The sequence below is a fragment of the Kryptolebias marmoratus genome, linkage group LG17 (assembly GCF_001649575.2).
Source record: "Kryptolebias marmoratus isolate JLee-2015 linkage group LG17, ASM164957v2, whole genome shotgun sequence".
Lineage (NCBI taxonomy): Eukaryota > Metazoa > Chordata > Actinopteri > Cyprinodontiformes > Rivulidae > Kryptolebias > Kryptolebias marmoratus.
In genome coordinates, this window is record NC_051446.1 from 21,259,899 (window position 1) to 21,268,851 (window position 8,953).

At 38.6% G+C, this 8,953-nt stretch overlaps 1 protein-coding gene across 2 annotated transcripts in view; it reads right to left on the reverse strand.

The window, feature by feature from the left end:
* LOC108246282 (inactive ubiquitin carboxyl-terminal hydrolase 54) overlaps positions 1-8,953 on the reverse strand; it is a 62,869-nt gene that overhangs the window by 53,278 nt on the left and 638 nt on the right. The gene's annotated exons all lie outside the window — the stretch shown is intronic.

The following is an 8,953-nucleotide window of genomic DNA, read 5'->3' on the forward strand; positions in this document are numbered from 1 at the left end:
CACAACTGGGATCGTTGAGAACATCCAGCTGTTTGTTGTTAAGTTGTACCGTCACCACTGATCCTTTTTTACCCTTCCAACTTTCCTTTTCTCTGCATCATTTTGGGACTACTGATTCAGCATTCACATTATTGTTTTCCTGCTTTTTTATTATTATTATTTTTCTGTATGCTTTATTTCTAGTTTAATTACTTCTACAATTACTGTAAAACGTTCAGCTCATTCAGGAGACGGCTGCTTTGACTGTACTTATGAATATTAGGAATATTGTCACCATGGAAATACAATAAGATCCCTGGAATTACTTAAAAATAATTGTTCACTTTGAAATCTGCTGCAGCTACTTTTGACTTGTTACTGTATTCTACTTTTAGTTTTTAACTAAGCATTTTGTGACTTTTTGCTTTTAACTATGGTTTTGTTACGTTTACCTTTTGTAAGCTTTTTGATATTTTTCATAATTTTCTATCTTTTTTGTGCTTCTAGCATTTAGCTAGCCTTTTAATAATTTTAGTTTTTAGTTAGTCTTTTGCTACTTTTAGGTTTTAGCCAGAGTTTTGCTGCTTTTAGCTTAAACAACTTTTAGTCTAACAAATTCCAGCAGTTCAGTTACACAGAAAATGCAATTTCTCTAGTTTTCTTAATTATCTCTTTTTCATAACACCCAGTTTTATCTTTTTATTATCTAACCTCCTCTTTTTCTTGCTGGGTATATTCTCTTTTATTTGCGATTCCCACATTTTTCAGCTTTTTTGGAGCTTGTAAAGTAAAGTGTAAGATGTTAGAAAGATATTATCTGAGGACAGAATCTAGAGAGGTTGGTAAATGTGCGTCTGATCCGTGTTGCACTCCAGTTCCTTTTCTTTGATCCACATCACTGTGATTCATGTTCGCGTTCTGAGAAAACTAATCTTCGACATCCGTCTGTCATTCTGCCTCGCCGTCAAATCAGCATTCAACGGTGAAGGCAAATCTCCCTTTTTAAGATCTCTTATGCTACAAGAAGGAGATCATTTCGTTCTGTTCTGTGATGCACCGATTAATCGGCCAGTGACCGGAATCACACAGTTTCAAGCTTTTTTTATTTTACACTAATTGTTTTATTATGAACACATAATTCAACCAGAAATGAATGCTGCTGATTCTTAGAAAGAAATCAAAACCAAAAGGTGAAAACAGAGCATCTTTCCACGCGACTATGATACACCAGATAAGCATGAACATCAAAGATTTTCAGGAGAATGTGCAGACTGTTTAGTTTGGACTTTTTCAACAGCAATTGCTCGCAAATGCATTCCCCTGGAAGAAATTATCTGTCAGAAATGCATTTTCACAGCATGAAACCTGAGTGAAGGATTGCAGAAGGAGCGTCTGCCTGCAGCGCGCAGGAAGGAGGACATCATGCTAAACGTCTGCTGCTGATGTCGGGTTTCGTTTACAGCATGTCGTCAAAAGCTGCTCGACGATTGTTTTTCTGTTTCTGTGAATGCCAAAAACATCTTTGAACATATCCACAGAAGAGATGAAAGTGTGGAAAATGACACAATAGTCTGCAACTCTTACCAGGACCAACATAAATGTTCTGCAGTCTTTTCATACTATTTCGCTCGGCAAATTTCTGTCCATTTTACAGCAAAGTTAGATGATTGTTTGCTCTGGACATCTTCTCCCCAAAATGTCTGGAAAGCCTCATATTGTTCTGATGTTAAAAAAATAAACAATTAATGTAAATATTCTTTGATATTGTTATTATTGAGAACTCCCAAAAATATAAAAAAATAAGTTTTTTTCTGTTTATGCTATGAAAATAGGGTCTGTGCCAGGACTGTAAGCAAAATGCAGGACGTTCACAAAATGAAAAAACAAAACAAAACATACAAACTGAGTAACTGTAACGTCTTTAAAAAGTGTTCCAGTTTACTCACTTTACGCTTAAACATTGACGGAGTTTATTATTTGAAACTTGGTTTCTCATCAGGCTCCAACAAAATGACAAAAAAAGCTTCTCTCCGAAAAATACACATATTGTGTGTGGATGCAAACTCTGTTTTGTACAAATCTATGAGCACATCTGCGCAAAATACTCATGTTGTTCATGAAATTAAAAGGAAATGAACAGATATATAATACAAGGTAAGCTGGAGCTCACTTTGTTTCATTTTTGTGGGGGAAAAACAACCTCAATGCATGGTTCAACAGTACATAAATCCAGGAAAATCTATATATATATATATTTGCATGTTTATAATTAACTAAACATGTTCCATGTTTTGGCTTTAAAATTTCTCCTCAAAGTTACACAGAAGCCAAATTCTAAATCCAAAGTGACCCGTAAGGTTCCAGTAAATCTGAGGATCAGCGTCTCCTTTAATTGCCATTCGCATAATTTGCAAATTTACTTCACACTTAATTTCTCGTAGGTGTCGAAAATGTAATCCAACAACTGACCTCAGAGTCGGATGAAATTCAAATGCTATCATCTGACACTTTTTGGATGTCACTGCCGCTGCCTTTCCCTCTGCTGTGTGTCACTGCGCCTTGTGACGGTGACGTCAGTGTCAAACAAGCTGTACAAAGAGCTGATGCTGTCCCCGAGGACAATAGTCTTCTCATGCTGTGTCTGTCGCTCTCAAGCAAACATAAAGGCAAGAAGAACAGGTTTTATCCTGTAAAAGAAAGAAACTTTGATATTTCTTTTTTTATTTTCCTGTGTGTGTGTGTGTGTGTGTATTTGTCTGTAGCGTTAGCAACATATCGCATGAACCAGTGGGTGGATTTTAATGAGTTGCAGAACGCGTCATATCTGGAACTGGAGTCAACCTGATTCAAAACGACCACCACAGCCAGCTGACCTTAGGAAACACAAAAATGGCTGTAATTTGGCTGATTTTACATAAATTAAGCTAAAATATGATGTGTTAGTAGCCGGCAATCATACCCAATACATTCTCTGAGCATTAAATGATCACGAGCTGTTATTTAAAGCTCTGCCATTAACTATTGGAGTAAACTGTCTCTCTGTTAGCAAAATATCTCACAAGCCACTGTACAGATTGTATTGAAAGGTTCAGAAAGTACTCCTTGAATGAACATCTATAACTGATTATCTTTTGGAGTCCACCCAATTCAACATGGCCACCAGTCGCTGGTTGATTTTAGCCAACACAAACATAGCTATAGCTCAGAAGGTTTTACAGATATTAAATTAAAACTTGTTGTGGTAGTAGCTGAGAGTCATCCACATGACATAATCTGAGCAGCATCATATTGGATTGTGCATAAGATTTACAAGGTTTGACCAAAACATCTATAATTCCCTCCTCATGATTCGATGGTCTTAGTTTAAAACCTTGGTATAAAATGTGACAGGTGAAATTCATTCCATCAAGAAAAACCAGACCTTTAATTATCTCTGCTATGGCCACGCTTTCTTTTTTATCCTCCATTCAGTTTATTTCTCCCCTCTGTCTCTCACTCTCTTCCACTGGCTTCTGTTTTCCATTCTCATTCGCTCTCGCCGCCTCGTCTCCCCATTCATCTCTGTCTATTTCCTTTCTGTTTCCGAAAAACTCCACATGCATGTCCTCACATGCACGCACACACAGTGGTTTCCCTGTAACTGGGTTATGTGTAACTTCAAATAGCCCTGGTTGACAATAGGGAGAGCCCGGGGTTCGTCCTCCCCTCTGTGCCTTTCTTTCTCCCTTGCTTGTGCACCTCAAATGTTTTTTTTTTTGTTACCTGTTTTCATGAACGTGCAGAAAGCACACGTGCAACTACATGTGCAGAAATCTCCTATTATTTGCAGGGGAAAAGCTTCAAGGTCATTTTTCCTGCTAAGACACTGAACTGCACAAGAGGGAGCGCACAGATAACTCCTAAACACTTGGACACCGTAACCTAGATGCAACCCATTAAACCCGTGTCACATGTGCGCACCTAATCCTATCAGAAGACAACGTTTTTAAAAAGGCATGATAATTTGCCTAATATTAAGTTATTACATAACCACCCTTATTTACAATGCATGCTGGGAAAAGTGAGGTTTTGCACAGTTTAGGTCAGCACAGAATGAGAGAAGGGGGGATCGAGAGGAGGAGGAGAATAAAGGAGAGGAAGGAGAAGGGGTGAGATAAGAGGGAAAGGAAAGGAAAGGAAAGGAAAGGAAAGGAAAGGAAAGGAAAGGAAAGGAAAGGAAAGGAAAGGAAAGGAAAGGAAAGGAAAGGAAGGGGAAAATGGGGGGAAAATAATGTGAAAATTGTATCAAGGTAAAGAAAGATAAAGGTAAAGGTGGAAAACTGAATGAACATGTCAAAGAATGACGAAAAGAAAAAATACTCTAAAGGTCACAGGAGACTCCTCCTTCGTCATCCTTTGTTTAATATGTATTTTCTTGTACTTTAACCTTTTTATAAACCCATTCATGGAGGGGAAGGGGTCGACCTCAGCCACAGAGTCAGAAATACTCCAATTTAAATATCAGCAAATTTCTTGGAGACACAATTTGGGATCCGTTACACATGAGCGGCACATGAGGGAAACACTCAGAGGATTTAAACTTATTAGTTCATCTAAGAGAAATTAATAACCTCATCATTTTAATTGTTTCACTACGTGCTTATTGGTTTGCAAAAAACAAAATCCTATAAAACTCTGACATACCACCTTAACAAAACATGAATCATGAACATCCTCAGCTTCAGCTCAGATCATCATGTGTTTAATACCATTGGAAAGTTAAAATTCCTGGGCGAATTCCTTTGAAATGGGGTTCTATGGAAATGTTATGAACAATTAATATCTTACCCACTGCAGATAGGTCTTTGAACAATCTGAATGTGGAGAAACAAAGTCAAATATTGACCCTCACAGCTAGCCCGAGCAGGGACAAGACCAAAATGGATCGTTGTCGTCTTCCAGCAGCAAATTTATACAAAATGTGCCCCCCACCTGTGTCCAAGGAACCCCACTTCAGAAGATTTGAACTATCCCTTTAACTGCACATGGACAAACTATAAATTATCTTCCACTACAATCCCGCTCTATATAAAAAATGTGTATTATCAAAAATGCGGCGATGCTCTTAAATAAAAGAAAAGTTGGTGTTTTTATTCTAAAACAGGCTGAGTGAAGCATGTGGCTCAAACTCACACACATTAAACCCAACACCTACAGATGTGGATGAATTAGTTGGTATCCTTACAGCTCATTGAAACAACGATTCATTTCTCTTGAAATGTAATTAAATTAAAAGTAACTAATATATATCTGCATGCCTTTAGTATGTGATAGAGTAAACTAAAGACGTGAAAAGAAATGATCTGTTGTTTATTTTACAAAGAGCTTCTAAACTAGTATGAAGAGATTGATTGGTACCCTTAAAGAGACCATTAATCTTTGCATTATAGTCATGTTTCAAATTAAGTGTTTGACCTTAATTAGTACCACAGGTGCCTTCGGGCTTTTCAATCAGACAATCAGCCTATTTGAAGGGAATAAACAAGCCACTGGGTAGTTTGGTATCACTGTGCGCGCCGCTCTGAACACAGAGCAGAGAAAACTGTCTGAGGACCTCAGAAAGAAGATTATAGACATCCACACATTAAAAACTGCTGGGTTAAAAACAACCCACGGTCACATTTGAAGCGAGCCAACCCGCAGTAGTTTTAACTCGGCTGGGTTATCAGTTTAACCCACACTGGGTTAAGTTTTCTACCCAAACATTGGGTTAAAAATGACTATTAATTTACAAAAATCAGGTTGAACATCGGTTATCCTTATATGCAGATGACCTTCTGCTTTACATCTCGGACCCGGTTTCGTCTGTCCCCAACATTGTGAGCTTGCTGAGTCGTTTTGGTAAATTTTCAGGATATAAATTGAACTTCTCAAAGAGTGAATGCCTCCCAATCAATAACTCTGCACTTCAAATCACAGAAACCGACTTGCCCTTTCCTTTGTCTAGAACAGGATTCAAATATTTGGGAATCAATGTGACACGTTCTTTCTCTGATTTATTTGAAAAAAACTTCACCCCTCTGCTTACTAATCTTAAACAGGACATCCAGAAGTGGGGTGTCCTAAATTTGTCTCTAGCTGGGAAAGTAGCATGTATTAAGATGAACATTTTGCCAAGATTCATGTATCTTTTTCAGAGTATTCCAGTTTTTCTCCCCAAATCATTCTTCAGACTTATTGATAAACAACTGTCCTCATTCATGTGGAATAATAAACACCCCAGAATCAGTAGGCGATCTCTTCAGAGACGCAAGGAAGAGGGGGGGATGGCTTTACCTAACTTGATGTACTACTACTGGGCAGCAAACCTACAAAAAGTAGTCTATTTGCTTCAACAACCAGAGGCTGATTGGTGCCAGTTAGAACTGAATGCATGCAGACCATCATCATTCCCTGCGGTAGTTACCTCTAAGCTCCCTCTCTCTCCTAAGCAACATTCTTCATGCCCAGTTGTAATCTCCACCTTAAAAATATGGTCACAGTTTAGACAACATTTTAGTATGTCTAACTTCTCCATCTACAGCCCCATTTGTAATAACCATGTATTCCTGCCGGCCATGCTGGATCCCGTCTTTGGCTGTTGGCAGAAAGCAGGCTTAAGTAAATTTAGTGACCTTTATATTGATGGTATTTTCGCCACCTTTGAAGCCATTTCCTCTAAATATAATTTGCATCGCTCTACCTTATTCCGATATCTTCAGATTCAAGACTTTGTTCGTAGCATCAGCCCTTGCTTTCCCAATTTACCTCAAAAGGGGGGAATGGACATTATTTTGCAAACCCCAACACAAAGTAGAGGTATTATATCAAAAATTTATAACAGCATCTCATCAATTAATACACTACAACTTGACAAGATAAGAGCGGAATGGTCAGCAGAACTTGGAATAAATATCTCTGACGAGACTTGGAATCATGCACTGTGTAGAGTCAACGGGTCAATGTCATGCGCTCGACTTGGTCTAATTCAGTTTAAAGTCCTCCACAGGATTCACTACAGTAGAGCTAGACTGTCAAGGATTTATTCTACAGTCAGTGGAACCTGTGCTCGTTGCCAGGTCGCGGAGGCACATTTAACTCACATGTTTTGGTCTTGTAACAAACTATACAACTTTTGGTATACAGTTTTTCAAACTTTATCTGCAGCTTTTGGAATACGCATCCATCCCAGTGCTGAACTGGCAATATTTGGAGTTCCAGGGGAGGGTATATCATTACCTGGTGATTTTAAAAATGTGCTGGCTTTTTCAACTCTACTTGCCCGTAGGAGAATATTGTTGGAGTGGAGATCAGACCACCCACCCAAGGCTTCTCTCTGGTTGAAAGATCTGACCTTGTTCCTTAATTTAGAGAAGATCAAATTCTGTGTTCGAGGTTCCATCCAAAAATTTTATAAAACTTGGTCCCCTCTTTTAGTTTATTTTGAAAGTCTGGACACCCTTCCTCAAGCTTGAGGGTCTTATGGTAACTGGTTCTACTGTGCCTATTTTCCCGGTCTCAGTGGTTCTGTTCACAGACAATAATTATCTTCCTGTTTGGTTTTGGATATCTATGTCCTGACTCAGATTGTGTACACATTCCTGTGTGGACGCTTATATGTATGTTAAAGTCTTTGAGTTGTTTTGTACAGTCCCGGTTTCCAGAGTTTTCATGCCTGTGATCCTTATTTCAGCTGTATTATTATTGTGGTAGTAGGTTTTTTTTTTGTTTGTTTGTTTGTTTTTTTTGTTCTGTTTTTTTTTCCTCTGGTTGGCAGCAGGGTGAGGGAAGGGAGGGGGGGAAAAAAGAAAAAAAAAATGGTCATGTTTGAATTGTAACTGTGGTAAACTTCCTGTTGTTGAATGATCAAAATAAAAAAAAATGACTATTTTATTGACTAATAGCTACTATAAGTTGAGTTAAAAAAGAACAACCCAAACTCTGATTTATTAGATCATCAAACCTTGGGTTGGTGCTTCAACTAACCACTATTAGTCTTTGTACAAGTTGTTTTTACCATCTTTGCCTTACTAATATTGGGTCCAATTTGGTCAGCTTCTGGTTTAAAATGGCGGACTGTACAGAATCTCCGACCGAACCACTGAGTCAAACTTTTAGACCCAGTATTTCGTCAAAACAACCCAGCAGCTTTAAACCCAGTGCTTGGATTTTTAAAACAACCCAGCAGCTTTAAACCCAGTGCTTGGATTTTTAAAACAACCCAGCAGTTTTTAGTGTGCATGTTAAAGGTCAAGTAGCTTCATATTCCTCTGAGCTGCTAATTTTTTTAAAAACAGTATAAGGTTCATGGGGCTGTAGCCGACCTCCCAGGAATGTGGGTGCAAGGGGAAATGCGACCCCAGAAAAAGAGCCAACAATATTCAAGCATGAGCTCCAAGGTCAACGTATGAACCTTTGTGATTGCTCCATCATTCTGAATCATATGGGCTCCGGGGAAGAAGATCCAGGAGAAAAACAAAAAGTCCAAACTGAAATTCACCAAAATGCATGATGGCAAACCCACAGTTTCTGGGACTGATGAGGCAAAACTTAATTCTGCTATTTTTTGCGTTATTATGGTGAAAACGTAGGTGTTAAAACGTCCCTTCCTTGGTTTTGTTTTTAAATAAATAAAGGCAGACGGGAATAAAACTTAAATGTCGAGGCAGCATTTCAGCTCTGCAGTTTGAAGGGCAAAGATGTGTCTCTGTCCTCATGTTGAGAGGACACCTTTCAGTTCACTGAGACGCTGTTTGTCCCATCTGGAGATCTAAACCCACCTCTTTGCGGGTAGATGGTTTCTAAAGGGTATGTATAATCCTCACTAAATTTCTCCCTTTTTTTTTTTTTTTAGAACGTGTTTGCGCGCGAGAAGAAGCTGTGTCACCCTCCCCTATAATAATGTGACGGCGCCTCTCATCAATCACGCAGATCGAAGCCGCAACTTTAAATCACT